The sequence below is a fragment of the Eurosta solidaginis genome, chromosome X (genome assembly GCF_040869045.1).
Source record: "Eurosta solidaginis isolate ZX-2024a chromosome X, ASM4086904v1, whole genome shotgun sequence".
NCBI lineage: Eukaryota > Metazoa > Arthropoda > Insecta > Diptera > Tephritidae > Eurosta > Eurosta solidaginis.
The window spans coordinates 89,005,926-89,023,905 of NC_090324.1; the positions used below are offsets into that span (position 1 = coordinate 89,005,926).

General features: G+C 36.0%; 1 protein-coding gene across 12 annotated transcripts in view; it reads right to left on the reverse strand.

The window, feature by feature from the left end:
* LOC137234136 (forkhead box protein P1-B-like) overlaps positions 1 to 14,691 on the reverse strand; it is a 76,250-nt gene extending 61,559 nt beyond the window's left edge. For 3 of the 12 annotated variants that reach the window (XM_067757753.1, XM_067757751.1, XM_067757752.1), the window contains exon 1: positions 14,601 to 14,674. The gene's annotated coding sequence lies outside the window, so the exon portion shown is untranslated. The other 9 variants (XM_067757760.1, XM_067757758.1, XM_067757756.1 and 6 more) reach the window with 5 other exon arrangements.
* Between the last annotated feature and the right edge of the window lie 3,289 nt (positions 14,692 to 17,980).

The window sequence follows — 17,980 nt, forward strand, 5'->3', positions numbered from 1 at the left end:
TTCCTAGGCCTCTCCGGCTACTACAGACGATTTATCAAAGACTATGCTGAAATAGCCAAACTTCTCACTAGTCTTCTTAGAGGAGAAGATTGAAGAGTATCGAAAAATCACTCAAAAAATAAACTCATTCAATTAGACAACAGAGCAAAAGAAGCACTTAACCAAATCAAAAATGCATTAATTTCAAGAGAAGTAATACTGACCTATCCCAACTATCAAAAAGAATTCCATCTAACAACATACGCCTTGAAACACGCAATTGGTGCAGTGTTATAACAGGACGGTAAGCCGATTACGTTTATTTCAAGGACGCTAACAAAGACGGAGGAAAACTACGCCACTAATGAAAAGAAAATGCTGGCAATAATATGGTCACTTAAATCCTTACGAACTTATCTTTACGGCACAGCCAAAATCAAAATATTCACGGACCACCAACCCCTCACCTACGCTCTAAGTAATAAAAACGCAACACAAAACTGAAAAGATGGAAATCAATTTTGGAGGAATACGACCACGAACTTAAATACAAACCAGGTAAAACTAACATTGTAGCCGACACCCTCTCCCGACCTCCAGAAATTAATTCAGTAACCATTGCCACCCATTCGGATGATAGTTCGGGACAAAAACTAATACCAGCAACAGAAGCTCCAATCAACGTATTTAAAAATCAAATTTGGTTACTTGTTGGACCACAAAAATCTTATAATTTCAAAATCCCCTTTCCAACATACCATAGACATACAATCACTCAACCACATGACGCCACCGAAGATCTTAGACATTTGTTACAACGATATTTAAACCCGTCTGTAATCAACGGCTTATTCACCTCAGAGGAGATAATGGGCCAAATTCAGAAGTTATACCCCATACATTTTAACACCTTCAAAATTAGATTCACCCAATCGCAAGTAGAGGACTTACAAACGGACGAACAACAAGAACGACAAATTTTGATTGAACACAAAAGAGCCCATAGGAATGCAATAGAAAATAAAAAACAAATTATAGAAAAATTTTACTTCCCCAAAATGCAGGCTAAAATAAACAAACTAGTCAAACAGTGCAGAATCTGTTCCGAAAACAAATACGATAAAAATCCAACCAAACCCGAAATAAAGTCAACTCCAATTCCCGAATACCCAGGGCAAATCATCCATATAGACATATTTATAGCCGAAAAAAAATTGGTGCTAATCGCTATAGACAAGTATTCAAAGTACGCCCAAGCAAGAGTAATTAAATCTAGATCAACGGGAGACATACGCGAGCCTTTACGACAAATCCTTTTCACATTTAGAGTACCCCAAACAATAGTCATAGACACTGAAAAGTCACTTAACTCCCATTCGATAACTTTCATGCTAGAAGATCAGTTGAGAATTAAAATCTACAAAACCCCACCACACACAAGCAAAGCCAATGGAGAGGTCGAACGTTTCCATTCAACCCTTGCATAAATATTAAGGTGTTTAAAAGCCGAAAACATAGACATAGCTTCTCATTCGCAACGAAGAAGAACTTTACAAAAACAAATCTACATGGCACACAAATTAATTGAGAGACAAAATGTCTCAATTGTGTTGTTAGTGTAGAAATGAGAAAAACTGAATTAAGCATGAAAACAAATACCAGCAGGATGGCCTAGTGGTTAAAGGCTACTGCAGTTTCACCATGTGATTCACGGTTCGAATCCCGGCGAAACCTTTGATAACATTACAAAATTGCCTGATGATGATTATGTGGCGGTTTTCGAAATGGGTCCATCGCAGTATGCCAGTAAATGTTTCTTTCTTTTCAGTTTCTCTTAGAAAACATAATAATTGAAATTCAATTATTATAAGCCGGTGTTAAGCTCATGAATTCTTGAATATAAGTATAAACTGAACACACCATTAAACAAACCTACATAAATATGTACAACTGAGCCCGAGTTGACAAAGCTTCTCATTCGCAACGAAGAAGAACTTTACAAAAACAAATCTACATGGCACACAAATTAATATAGAGACAAAATGTCTCAATTGTGTTGTTAGTGTAGAAATGAGAAAAACTGAATTAAGCATGAAAACAAATACCAGCAGGATGGCCTAGTGGTTAAAGGCTACTGCAGTTTCACCATGTGATTCACGGTTCGAATCCCGGCGAAACCTTTGATAACATTACAAAATTGCCTGATGATGATTACGTGGCGGTTTTCGAAATGGGTCCATCGCAATATGCCAGTAAATGTTTCTTTCTTTTCAGTTTCTCTTAGAAAACATAATAATTGAAATTCAATTATTATAAGCCGGTGTTAAGCTCATGAATTCTTAAATATAAGCATAGACAGGACCTTTGAAGACTTACTCGACAGAGCCATTTACGAATACAATTTCTCAATTCACTCAACAACTGGACAGAAACCTATAGAAAACTTTTTTGGATGTAGAATTCACATTAAACCTGAACAATACGAAGCAGCAAGACGAAATAACATACAGAGACTGAAAGATACACAGGAAAAAGATCTGCAATACCATAACAAAAATAGAGCACCCTGTAAGGACTATATCCCAGGTCAGACCATCTACATTAAAATCAATAAACGATACGGTACCAAACTAACCCGCCGCTATAAAAAAGAGATAGTTAAGGAAAATGAGACATCAACGGTCATAACAGAATCGGGCAAAGTGGTTCATAAGAGCCTAATAAAACAAAAGTAAAAACAAAAATAAAAAATTTTTGAAAATAAAAGGGAAAAAGAGAAAGAAAAAAATCCAAAAAAAAATTTAAAATGTTTCTCTTTTTTTTTTCTCCTTTTTAATCAAAATGCATCTAAGTTAGTATTGGACTTTTTTTTCGGAATAAAGAAGAGGAAAACTTAAAATCAAAATTCGAAAAATTGGCGAGTAGGTGTTACCTAAAAGGTTATAGGAATTAGGCATAAATAGCAGACAAAATTTGAACAATTAAAATATATTGCACATTATTCTAATTAATTTTATTATTAAATTTTTAGACTGATCGCGATGGTCGTACCAATAATCGCGAACGTCCAGATATTGGACTACTCGTCATCTCAACTTGTAACAATAGACTGCGGACCAGCGAAATTACAAATAGGAAACTTTAAAATCATACATATTATAGAACTACAAGATTTTGACGATACTATAAATCACTTAGTGACAGCAATCAATTACCAGCTACCAAACCATCCCCTAAAGCCAATCCTCATATCATTTGTGAAACAATCGAAAATTTATCTAGATAGAATTAGGGTAGTCAAACATAGCAATAAAAAAACATTAGACTTCATAGGTTCAGCGTGGAAATGGATAGCTGGAAATCCAAACCACAGCGACTTCGAAATCCTCACCGAAAAAATCAATTATGTTTTAGAAAAACATAATAGGCAAGTTGTCATAAATAAATTAAGCGACGAAAAAATAAACGAAGTCATTGAAAATATTAACAAAATATCTAAATTAGTGAAGGAAGAGAAAGAAATAGATAATGAAATTGTATTACAAATAAAATTCAAGTTAGAAGGAAGAACTTATTAATATAGCTTATGCCATTCACTGAGCAAAATCAAATATAGTCAACTCATACAGTTTATCCAATAAGGAAATGGATATAACGAAAAGTTTTTTATTTTTAAATTAAGTTTTATTTTTAAGAAAAGTTTTTTAGAAAATGAAAATATACCTTTTATAAATCTAGACGAAGCACTAGAGTTTGCAGAAATAAAAATTGCTTCAAATAAAGAAAGTCTTATTTACGTAGCGCTTTAGAAATAAGACCGATAAAAATAGGAGAAAGTATTAATCAAATAGAGTATAAGTCAATTTTAACATGTGAAAATAAAATTTATGGAAAAACAGAAAATTGTAAATCATATATGAATTTATCAATTTGCTCCAGAGATATTGTAAAAGATATTACGAATGGCACGTGCATAGTACACCTGATAAAAAGTAAAATAAATAATTGTACTAAAATAAATAACCAACATGTAAAATCAGTAGAAATGATTTCAGATGACATATTTTTTCTAAATAATTTTAATGGTAATGTAAAATTTTAAAATAAAAGTATAGAACTTCAAGGTTCATATTTAATTAAACGTGTCAACACAAGTATAGAAATAAATAACAAAATATATTTTTCAAAAGAAATAACGATAAGGAACCCCTTGCCGGCTATATTACATCCAAGGGCAACAAATAATAAAATGGAAGAAATGTTATCTCTAGACTTAATTAAGGAACTACAATTAAATGAGGTAAAAGAAATATCAATTTTAAGAAAGAAAAACACTATATTTATATCACTTTACACAATTTCTAAAATAATTATTTTATTCACAATTGTAATGAAATTACTAAAAAAATTTAAAAGAAATAAAGTTCAAATATCAAACCAGAGCATAATTGAGGTAGGGATTGAAGACCTGCCTAAATTTTACGTAAACTCATCGATCGAGGATGCTCGAGTTAGGGCGGAGGAGTTAACACATAATAAATTCACTTACCTTTTTGGCTACATGTTTGCCTACCTTACAAAAAGCTTTTTAATTCTTTTGTGGTTCCCACAGTAAATGAAATTCCAATTAATTTTGAAGTAATAATAAACCTTATTAATATTTTGCACTTCCTGTTTTGCAATCAATAAATAAAAATTCTCATTAAGCAAAAGTAACTAAATTTTGCTTCACAAGCGAAGTTGAGCCAATTCAAAGAATTAGCACAACAAGCCACTGCATGCGCATCCGCTACAAAGCTGTTGCTTGCGCTAAAGTGCTGACTTAGCGTCTAGCACACCTCAGCACAAGCAATAACCAATATTTGCATGTCTTTCTTGTTTTTGTTGTGTTAACGCGGTAGCGAATTATTTGATTTAATATGACAATTTTACAAAGTAAGTCTTCAGTCTGCATCTTATCGTGTCCGGGTCTGGTTTAAAAATAACAAACAATATAATTTATATAAGGGTGTTAAACATATTAATAACAATGTTTTAATAGTTACTAAGAGTCGTAATTTAAATTATATTTGTTACTTCAACAACGAATAATTTACTACCATAAATAAAGTATATTTTCACTGTCTACAACGCTTTCGATTATAAGTACTACTCTACACTCAATTTGTAAGTTTCTTATTTCTATTGAACTAAAAAACATTAGATATAAATACTGTTTTTGGCAAAACAACGCTTGCTAGTGTATATATAAATGCGCATAAACTTTAAATTGAGCAGCAACTCACCACACCGACGCAGTTTACATATTTTTCTTGACATATTTAATACAGTAATAAATAAAACAGGTGATTTCTAATCGGTTTTTTCAGTAAACTAAATTATCAGGCGATTGACCGTTTCATATTTCCAAATTAGTGGAAGGAGTAGCGTCTGCTGAATACTGTGCTTATCCGGAAATAAACAGATCGTACAGGTTTCCAGATTACTGTAGCGTTTTTCAAATGGAAATATTAGCTGTAACCAAAGCAGTAGAAACACTGGAATAGAATAGTTTAAACTGCAACCGTGTTAAATTTTATGTTAACGTCAAGCAGCTATTAAGGCAATAATCTCCCATAGCATAGCAGCTAAATGCGTTTACACTCTAACACGCAGTCTCTGGAGAGAATCGAGACAGGGAAAGCATAAATCTATATTGGGTCCCAAGGCGTATGGGAATAGATGGAAATGAAAAAGCAGATGAATTAGCTAAAAAGGGCACATCCCTTGAAGCTTGCTCCGTAGATGTCCCAATTATACTGGGCGATATTTAGAGAAAGCGAGAGGGGCACATGATCGACCAAGCGGGAAATTCGTGGGTTCGAGCGCGGGGCTGTAAAGTGTCGAAGATTATGTGTAGGTCACAACTTTAGACTAATAAAGTTGCTTCTATCATTAAAAAGAGAGGACTGTAGATTCATGACGGGTATTCTGACTGGACACTGTCTTCTATATGCCAGCTACTAGGAGTGATACAGCTGTCAGATCTAGAAGCAGGAAGTCCTAGAAAGCTTCTAGTATTTGCCAAAAGGACGGAGTTATTTTATAACACAGGTCCTGGTTTTTGATAGTGTTTTTCAGTTTGGTTGTAAGAAACAAACTTCTGGTAACACTACGGACTCATTCAGTCTATGCGAGGTCCTCATGGACCGGCCAGTTGAACCTAACTTAACCTACCGTAAAATATCAAAAAACCGACCAGCTTTAATTGCTTTGCGACATAATATTATAGATTACAACTCAACCAGTCAAAGTGAAATTTTTACATGAAAGAAACTAGGCAAATATGGAAATCGATTAGTAATCTTTTTAAATTCTTTTAAGCAGCAGTTCTATTCACATTTATAGAAAAAATGGTAAAAGTATAAAACAAAGGTGACAGTACACAGTCGAGTACACGTTCAAAAAAGGAATATTTGGCGATGCAAATTTAGAAATCGTCAACATTCCTCCCGTCACCTACTGTTCCTGTGGGTATCGCTCTGATATCAGTGAAACTCAATGGTGAAAATTCGATTATAATGCCCACCATGATCTGTGGCATCCCAATCTACAAGCAGACAGGTGAAATTATTCAATATGCCTTAACGTGAACACCTGTCAATGGCAAACTAATAGCGTCTTCTTTTCTGGAAAAAGTGCAACGATTTTTGTACGCCGCGGAAGGGTTGTACATATACTTTGTTCTATTCTTAAAAGCAGGTAACGCTTTTACGGGGTATTTCGTTCTTTTGTGAAAATTGTAGCCTGTTCGCAACGCAAAGCGTTACACTTTTAGCCTGCATGGCGGCGTGACAGTGCAACTCTGCTGAACCAGCTGATCGTGACAATTTATTTTCGTAACTTCACAGATTTTTAGCGAAGAAAATTGATATGAAGGATTTAATTGCTAATGAATTTTTATTATCATTTACAGCGCGTTTGTGAAAATCAGCTGATACACGGGGTAGCCATTTATGTCCTTTGCATGCACTATAAATGTTGAAAACTTTCTGGGTTTACGAGTAACTTAATTAAGGCTTTACCATTTACTTAGGCAACAATTTATTTCAGAAAAGAAAACGCTATAAGTCTCACGGTGTCAAACACTGATTTTAGTGCATGATCAATGGCCCAATATCGGCCCCATGTTGCCAACCTCATCACTTCGTGGCCGAATCATTGTTACAAAACTAGCTTGTAATCGGGTGTTTCAATCACAAGGTATTACCTTGGTATGATATGGAGTCTACCCAAGCTCCCACCATTTAAAGGATAATGGCATCCGGTTGCAAGGCAACTGCACGTTTAATTCCGTAATTATTCTATTACAAGCACAAATATTTCGCTGTAACATGTTCTGACTCTTTGGAACAATGCAATCAGATACAATATGAAACAATTTCACAATTTCTATATTAGCATAAGGATGTGAACAACCTGTTCTGAGCACAAGGAATATATAATATACCTGCTTCCCAATTAAGGGCCTGTAATTCAACTTTGCCAACACATCACAATTGAAATGTCCGTTCCTCTGTGAAAAGCTACGTCGAAGTCATCTATAAAAGATATACCGATCAGCTTAGCTTAACGCAGTTTCAAACATTTCAAAAAGAAGAGTGTGCACAAAACCACCCTTATTATCAATTTTTATCCACAAATGATAGGCATCTGCTTTATCTTAATTTTTGTCAACAGGTTACAGCATGTTAGACAACGGGGTCACAATTTTGGGTTATAATCAACATTTTCTTTGACCTTCCGCAGAAGTCTTTTAAATATTTATATTTAGGTTAGAATAAGTAAAGAGGTAGATTATCTTGTGGCCCCCGTGGTGTGATGGTAGCTTGCTCCGCCTACTACACCGAAGATCCTGGGTTCACCCCCCCGGGCAAACCAACATCAAAATTTTAGAAACAAGGATTTTCAATTAGAAGAAATTTTTTCTAAACGGATTCGCCCCTCGGCAGTGTTTGGCAAGCACTCCGAGTGTATTTCTGCCTCAGCTCTCAGCCCTCAGTGAAAACTCATCTGCCCTGCAGACACCGTTCAGAGTCGTCATAAAACAAGTAGGTCGCGTCCCGCCAATTTGTAGGAAAAATTAAAAGGAGCACCACGCGAATTGGAAGAGTAGCTCGGCCTAAAATCTCTTCGGAGGTTATCGCGCCTTACATTTATTTATTTTTTATTTAGTTTACCTTGTGGACGGTCCAAGAGTAAACTATATGCCAACTCTCCAACGAAGAAAACCGCATTTCACCGAGTAGAATGCTTTATTTTCTTATTCGTGGGCTGAAGTGACCGCATTACTCCGAAGAGAATGCTTTATTGCCAACTCCACCAAAGTGAACTCGCCGTATTAAGAAACATGACAAAAGAAAAATCGAGGGCAAGAGGCAAGATAAAATCCGAACCGCCAAAATACGATATGAAGCCACAGCTTGCGCTATTCATCCAAGTCCTCAAGGCAGGAATCAATACCAGAATACAAGCATCTGCGTACAATGTATCAAGTCAAGACTGGCTCATCCTGCTCCCTGCGGTACAGTAACGACCGAGATATGGTTGCACAGGTGATACAGTACGTCCACTCTGTCCCCTTTCGGAGTTTTAAGCATCACTAATAAGATGACGCACGTTTTCTACGTTTTAAGCTTCACTAATAAGATTACGGACATTTGCTACATGGCATTATGATCGCATTTTACGATCGTCATACTTACCGCGGGTAATATCTACAGCCTCCAACCCGCTGGGGGAGGTTGGGGTGAGATGTTGGCGGACCAAATAGAGGCCACGGAGCTTTGCACGATAGACAGGGACGGCCGAATACGTATGGTGGGCAATTCTCATAGCTCGCCAGATATATCCATCGTAAGCGCAGGGCTTGTAATCTGCGTCAACTGGTAGCCGACAACGGAACACATAGCAATACTTCTCTCATTTGAGCGATCAGCCGAATTTATCACATCTGACAAACGCACTTTCATGAATTTCAAAACAGAAAATTTGAACAAATATAAAGCATACACAGATGATCTTTTTGTTGCACTTCAGTCCTGACTGACCATCGTCATGGGTAACGTGCTTTCCTTAAGAATCCTCTTCGGCTCGCTTCATTCCCTAAACTCCGCCCAATCTTTCCAACGGAGGCCCAAAATTTACGTGGCCTTGTAAAACAGCAGCAGCATAGCTCAAATGGGTTACATAAATATACTCATCAGGCAGATTGTGGACAAACACAAGCTGGCAAAATGGTAGGAACAGGCGGAATTGCCATGCCGGTGCCTAAAAACCTTGTCTATGAAGAATTCAAATACCTGGTGCTCGTCTTCAACTTGTCTCTATCCACTTTCGTCATCCCTGAAAAATGGAAAAAGGCGTGGGTGGTATCGGTACTAAATCCTGGGCAACCAGCTGGCGTAGGAGACTCATATTGTCCGATATATCTCTTATCGCCAGTAACCAAGACACTTGAAGCCATCCTGTTTCCTTATTTCTCCTATAAATTACATGGCACCACCACTTCGAGAAATGCCACTCACAAATAAATTGCAGACCGAACGAAGAACCACAAAAAGTTCGGGGACGTACCATAAAATCCCAGAAGATCAAAACAAATGGTGCCACATTGTGGTGTTCTATCCCCAATTTCGTTTAACTTTTACATATCGAAGCTCCTTCCCCGCTAGGAGTTACCATTGTGTCCTATGCCGAAGACTGCACTACAATGGCAACAGGTCCCGGCCCTAGTTTAATGAGCTTTGCGCTGTCAAGAAACAAATCATGGGCGACCTTATTTACAGCGTGAATTTGGCAAATATCGGCAATATTGGACATCCGTGTCGATGGCATTACGCAAAGGAATGTCCTACTCCCAAAAATATTGGGTGTGAGTTTCGATGTCTTCTTATCCCCAGCATATTCCCCATAGATAAGAGAAATGAAATGCTAAACAAACAGTTTTGTTGAATACCCATAAATGGGGGGGGGGGGGCGCCTCCAAGAACTTGAGAAGTTATCTCCGTAAGCATATGAACAAATTCGGAACTCAATAAGTCAGCCGCTTGAAGAAAATAAGAACAATAAGGCCCTAAGAGACAGCCACAAAAGTCGGCAAATAACTATCCCATCAAATGCCCAAATAACTATTCCACAAATACTGCAAACTCGGAGTTGAGGTAAGCAACCTCCTCAGGGAAATGCGCGTCAGTCTAGCTCAACTTCGATTTGGATACTGTACTAAGCTAAACTCCGCCTCTGCAGAAAGTTAGCCCCGACATACCCAATGTACGTACCGCTTGTAACATGTCATATGACATTAACCATCTAATCAATTGCAATGTGGAACCAACAATCTCTTTCGTCCAACCCTGTTGAAACTGCAAGTTTCCTCGAACTTCCGTTAAAGGATATTGATGACAGTTTGTAAGTGAATGCACCTAATGAATCGGGTGAAGCACTGCTAAAACAACAACAATAACAGAGAGAGCGATGCAAAGCATTTTTCCGTTAGGAAAAGTCTGCCTGGCTCTCTAGCTTAATATGTTTCCATTTTAAAGATACCTATATTGCACAAAGCTATAACACAGCTTTTCCCTTGAATTTTGTTCTTGCAATTTTATTTGCAAATATCATAGATCTACCTTTGCGTATATAACTTGCAGAGCCGCAGCACAGTGGTAAGTCCCATAGGCCAAAATTAAAAAAATTAAAGTGAAAAGTTTGTCTCCAAATGTGTCATTAGTATCTCTTATTAGAACAGCCTTTTAAAAGGTATATTTGTTTTTGTTGCATTCGAACTGTACTCTTTAGGAATAGCTTCAAAAGTGAGGTTATGGTATTAGTTGGTTTTTGTAGTGTGACCAAGTTAAAAATAAAGTGAAAGTTCAAGCTATTTAAAAATACATAAAATATCATTGTATTGAAATAAATAAAAATTAATATTGAATTCAAAGATGTTTGCTTCATTTTTAAATAATTTTAGTATCTTTAGCTTGTTGTATTTTTTTTTTTCTTTTGTTACTTAAAATTTCATCCGTGTCTTTAAGAGTGTTTATTTGCACAAATATTTCAATTTCAGCTAAAATTTTAGTTGGGTTCCTCACCGAATCTCACGTTGGGACTTATATTTTAATATTAGCCAAAGTTTTAAGATTCTAAAGTGTTACTATCAGCTGCCAATTTCTGCCACTAACTATATTTTGCCACAGTTTTCTGATAGCGTCACCCTGATAAATTATTGTCGTATGTTATATATTCTCACACAAGATCTTTTAATAAGATTAATTCCTTTATTTAATCCTATTCAACATTGTATTTGCGATAGACACATCTTACCAATGCGAACTATCTCGCATGTATATGCATGCGGTGAAAGTGGGTGGTTGTGGGTCGGTATGAAGGTACCACCCGCCCCAGGTTTATGAAAAAATAATTCTCACATATTTTTAAGGCCGTAACCAAATTTTCACGTTGACATCTCTACTGGAAGTATTTTTGGCTACCACCTCCATATGCATATAATATGCATGCGGTGAAAGTGGGTGGTTGTGGGTCGGTATGAAGGTGTCACCGGCACCAATTTTATGAAAAGATAATTCTCACATATTTGTAAAGCCGTGACTATAGTTTCACGTTGATATCTCTACTGGAAGTATTTTTGGCCACCAACTCAATATAACACCGACCAGTGTGTGCAGGAGGAAAAAACGAACTTCATTCATTTTAGTCAGAATTTTAAAAAATAATGCAAAGTAACAGAGGATATTCATGCCAATTTTTGAGTGATCGCACCTGATAGAGGGGGCGAAGTACTGCCACAACAACAGAAAATCGATGCAAGCCGAATTCCGGGCAGGAAAAGTCTGCCGGTCTTCTAGTTTAATATATTTTCGTTTACACAGAGCTGCATTACAGCTTCTTCCTAGAATTTCGTACATGATTACCTACATGAAAGTTCGGAGCTCCTGATATGTACCTTATTTTTTTGAAACTTTGAAAGAAATCGAGCAAATTTCGGCAAATTACATGCAAAGCTGTAGGAAGAAAAAACAAAATTTCATTCATTTAAGTCAGTTATTAAAAAAATAATTTTTGCCTTATTTTTAACATGGACAACAAATATAAAATAACGCAAAATCTAATGTTTTTTTTTCATGCCAAAAACTTTCTTAAAGAAGTTAGAATGGGACCGTCTTCGGCTGTGCCTTTCATGAATAGGGCTCAGCAATAGTTTTATCCCATTAAAATTATCCGATTAATTGGCTTTATAAGATAAGTAATACATGGAAAACAGATGTACCTTTGCGGCATTATCAATATACACCTATCCCCCGGTTTACACGGAAGATCGGTTCCAGACAAAACCGTGTAAAGTGAAATCTTCGTTTTCCTATACAAAAACCGTGTAAGGCGCAAAAACTACCCAATTCAGTCATTTATTTAAATAAAACAAAACTAAAACATCTTAATGAAGGTTCACGAAAAGATAATTCAATCGATGACTTACCAGTTCAAACCAAAAAAACTCGCAATAATAGTAAAAATTATATATTTTTGTTCAAATTTTCATCAAACACTTTTCCTTCCACTTGAACTACATATGTACTCTGCGTTTGGTTATGTACATACATATTCACAATAAGGGGAATCCCTCAATATTGCAATCAGTGTTGCCAAGGGGACTCAAAAAGGTTTTTAATGATTTGTGAATCTTCGGAGTTTTTCAAATTTTTCTGATTTATGAACCGTGTAAAAGCGAAATCGTGTAAAACAAGTACCGTGTGAATCGGGGGATAGGTGTATGTGTATCAAATAAATATTATATCGGTAATCCTAACTCAAAGTTTCACGTTTATGGTTCTCTGCATGGGATAGCTATAACCACGAATCTCTTATCTGAACAATAGTTTCATTCATTCGACATTTGAAACTTATATCTGTTAAAAAGAGGTAGAAATTACGAAAAGCTCCTTGCCTGAACAATCGGTTGTATGGAATACGTATATGCTATATATACGACCGATATCTACGTTTTTTTTAGACAACAATGCATGTCGAATACGTAAGCACTTGGTGAAATTAGAAGCTTCTAGCTATTAAAATGGGACAGAAATTAGAAAACTTCTTACCTGAAATATCGGTTGTATGGGATATATGCTATGTATACGACTGATTTCTACGGTTTTTTCAGATAACAATAAATGTTATATATGGTTCATTTCTAGCTAATCAATCGATTGTAGGGGATATATACTACCGATCCCTACGTCCCTCAGCGGGTTAGAGGTTTAGAATATACCCGCGGTAGGTACGTCTGTCGTAAGAGGTGACTAAAACACCAAATAGATTCAAGGGGTGGTGTAGTGCAAACCTTTCAGGTTGCCAGCACAAAATATAGCTTCTCCAAACCCAATTGTCAACCTCACCTATTCGTTGCGAATCCTGTTTCATTAACAGCCGAGTCTCGGGCGACCCCGATTTCCTCATGGATCTGTGGGTGGGGGCGGGATGGCCTAGAAGGTCGCATATGGTCATAACAAATCGTTCCCGAGATGGTCGGGTTTGGTACCGTAACGTACCGGATCGGCATCCGGCAAAGGATCAGGAGTGTCCTTATCGCTACAACAACAAAAACAAAAACTGATCTCTACGATTTTTTCAGAGAACAACACGTACCAGATACGAAGTCATCTGGGAAATCTCATGAATTGAGAATAATATCACAAAAAACCTATTTTCGGAAAAATCGGTTGTATAACTGATATATGTTATAGTGGTCTGTTCCGGCCGGTTCCTATATATGTTTTATCTGACACCTACAGAAATACACTCACCAACTTTTATCAAGATACCTTAATTGAAGGACTAGTTTGCGTTCAAACGAACAGGTGGACATGGCTAAATCTAACCAGATTGTGAACCTGATAAATTCGGTACTTATCGGTGGGTCTATCTCTTCTCCTTTAAGGACTTACAATTTTAAGATTTGCGAGAAATTTAATATGCCATTTTTTCAGGAAAGGTATATAAATGCAAAATTGTATTAAATGAAAAATAGTACGTTTTAGCATTTTAAAATGCAAAACGCACATTATTGTTTTTGTGTTTTTTTTGTAGGTACCGTGTGTTCGAAAATAAACGGTATTAAATATCGATACCCATATGGCAACGAAACTCTTGGTTCTACATATAGTTTGCGATTGCTTTTTCTCAACAAGAGAAAAAGTTACCTGGCGCTATGCAACTTGGCTGGAATTTGGTTATTATATTTTGATAGGACTACCAAAGTGTAAAAAAATTAAATCTCACGTTTCTGTTATAGCTTGTCAAAAACAATCACATTTCACTTCACAATTTAATAATATTTTTTAATAAAAACTTGTTAGACGCTCTTTTTTTATTATCGAATAGTGCTATTTATATGCATAAAGTGACTTTGTCAAACTAATTTTAGCGGCTTTGTATTTAATACAGAAATCATTAAATTGTTCCAAATACTCAAAACATAAATCGCAGTTATATGTTCAAAGGCATCTGGGGTGATATATTTAATTGCACAACTATATATGGTTTACTTAAATAATAGAGGAACATACTGTCAATTATTGATTTAATAAGAAAAGCTTAAAAGAACTCTACTGCCGACATTTTCTTTCGCCATCTATCGTATTACATACTTAGAAAGTGTTTGTGTTGTGTTTGCTATTTGAATAATCGGCAAACAGCAAGCATGCGCATAACTGACTTTCGTTTTGAGTCAGCAATCAACATTTTTGACCTACATCAGCCAATACCCTCAAATTGGTTACTACAAAAACTATGATCTCGTGAATGATTATAATAGCAGTTGCAAAATATAAAGGGTGATTTGCTACGAAACTTGAAGACTTTAAGGTTATATTCCGGGGCTAATTTCATGGCGAAAGAGCCCTTAAAGCTGGGATACATTCTTATTTTCGTCAAGCTTGGCTGCGTATGCGCGCGAAAAAATAATTATTTCTTTTGATGTGAATGTTATATATGTCCAAAAAATGTCTCTCATTCGGTAGGAAATAAAATCATCTAAAGATAATCTTCCAATTTTATCAGCGGATTTCGAAACAATATTTTTTCATATTTAGTGATTTATTGAGTAAACCTTGGTTCGGGCGAAAAATAACATCATGTACCCAGCGTGAAATCTTATTAGAGATATGCAATATCGCCTTCCCTAAGCAGTTACTGTCATGGAATCCATATTCGTGCCCAATCACTTTAAATTTGAATTCTGAATTTTTGACATTGATATTAAAAGATTGGGAAGAACTTTACTAAAAGTAGCAGACCAGGAATATTTACATTCCTTCCTGCTTTGCACTAATATATATATATATTTATACCTTTCATCAAAATGAAATGGTATATTAATTTCGTCACGAAACCCAAAATTGTAAGTCCTTAAAGGAAACCCACCATTAAGTATACCGAAATAATCAGGATGAAGAGCTTAGTTGGTCTAGAAACTTCAAAATTCATCAAATTTCATCAAATAGTTACGTTTACGTCATATATTGTTGAAATACGTGATTCGTAGTCATAGTTTTTACACACAGACCACAAAAAACCTGAAACTTTGCATCGTCACACAAAGTACCTACCTATTTTTATAATTTTCATGAAAATGAAATGGTATATTAATTTCGTCACGAAACCCAAAATTGTAAGTCCTTAAAGGAAAATAGATAGACCCACCATTAAGTATACCGAAATAATCAGGATGAAGAGCTGAGTTGATTTAGCCATGTCTGTCTGTCCGTCTGTCAGTCCCTCAATTTTTGATATATCTTGATAAAATTTGGTGAGCGGGTGTATTTGGGTGTCCGATTAGACATTTGTCGGAACCGGCCGGATCGGACCACTATAGCATACATCCTCCATACAACCGACTTTTCAGAAAAAGAGGATTTTTTCATATCTTCTTCAATTTAACAGATTGAAGCTTCAAACTTCACCATATACTTTCATATATTGAACATATTGTTGTCTGAAAAAATTGATGAGACCGGTCGTATATATAGTATATATCCCCCACAACCGATTGTTCAGATAAGAAACTTTTCGTAATTATAACGGCAATCCGTAACGGCATAAACTAATCGAGATAGATATTGACTTCTATATATCAAAATGATCTGGCGAAAAAATAAATTCATTTAGCAATGTCCGTCCGTCCATCCGTCCGTAAACACGATAACTTGAGTAAATTTTAAGGTATCTTGATGAAATTTGGTGTGTGGGTTCCTGGGCGCTCATCTCAGAACATAAAAAGTGCGATAATTCATTACCAAAGAAGGATAAAGCGATGAAACTTGGTGGGTTGGTTGACCTTATGACGCAGAATAGAAAATTAGTAAAATTTTGGACAATGGGCGTGGCACCGCTCACTTTTAAAATAAGGTCATTTAAAGGTTTTGCAAGCTGTGATTTGGGAGTCGTTGAAGATATCATGATGAAATTTGTCAGAAAAGTTACCCATATTACTATTTGTGGGCTAAATAAAAATTAGCAAAATCGGATGGCTAACACGCCCATTTAAAAAAAAAATTTGATATCTTTACAGTATATAAATAAATTATGTCAACTTCAACTCCAGTAATGATATGGTGCAACAAAATACAAAAATGAAAGAAAATTTCAAAATGGGAGTGGCTCCGCCCTTTTTCATTTAAGTCGTCTAGAATACTTTTAATGCCATAAGTCGAACAAAAATTGTCCAATCCTTGTGAAATTTGGTAGGGGCATAGATTCTATGACGATAACTGTTTTACGTGAATATGTGCGAAATCGGTTGAGGTCACGCCCAGTTTTTATACACAGTCGACCGCCTTCCGCTTGGCCGTTAACATGATAACTTGAGCAAAAATCGATATATCTTTACTAAACTTATTTCACGTATTTATCTGATCTCATTTTATCTTCATATAAAAAATGGCCGAAATCGGACATAACCAAGTCCACTTTTTCGATATAGAAAATTACGAAAAATTAAAAAAATGCCATAATTCTATATCAAATATGAAAAAAGGGATGAAACATGGTAATTGGATTGGTTTATTGACGCAAAATTTAACTTTAAAAAAAAATTTGTAAATTGGGTGTGACACCTACCATATTAAGTAGAAGATAATGAAAAAGTTATGCAGGGCGGAAACAAAAGCCCTTGGAATCTTGGCAGGAATACTGTTCCTGGTATTACATATATAAATAAATTAGCGATACCCAACAGATAATGTTCTGGGTCACCCTGGTCCACATTTTGGTCGATATCTCGAAAACGCCTTCACATATACAACTAACCACTCCGTTGTAGAACCCACATTAATACCTTTAATTTGATACCCATAAAGTACAAACACATTCTAGAGTCACCCCTGGTCCACATTTATGGTGATATCTCGAAAAGGCGTCCACCTATAGAACTAAGGGCCACTACGTTTTAAATAATCATTAACACCTTTCGTTTGAAACCCATATCGTACAAACATATTCTAGAGTCACCCCTCTTCCACCTTTATGGCGATATCTCGAAAAGGCGTCCAGCTATAGAACTAAGGCCCATTCCCTTTCAAAATACTCATTAACGCCTTTCATTTGATACCCATATCGTACAAACACATTCTAGAGTCACCTCTAGTCCACCTTTATGGCGATATCTCGAAAAGGCGTCCACCTATAGAACTAAGGCCCACTCCCTTTTAAAACACTCATTAACACCTTTCATTTGACAGCCATATCGTAGACACACCCATGGTCCACCTTTAAGGCGATATCTCGAAAAGGCGTCCACCTATAGAACTAAGGATCACTCTCTTTTAAAATACTCATTACCACCTTTCATTTGATACCCATATCGAACGAACACATTCTAGTCACCCCTGGTCCACCTTTATGGCGATATCCCGAAATAGCGTTCACCTATAGAACTATGGCCCACTCC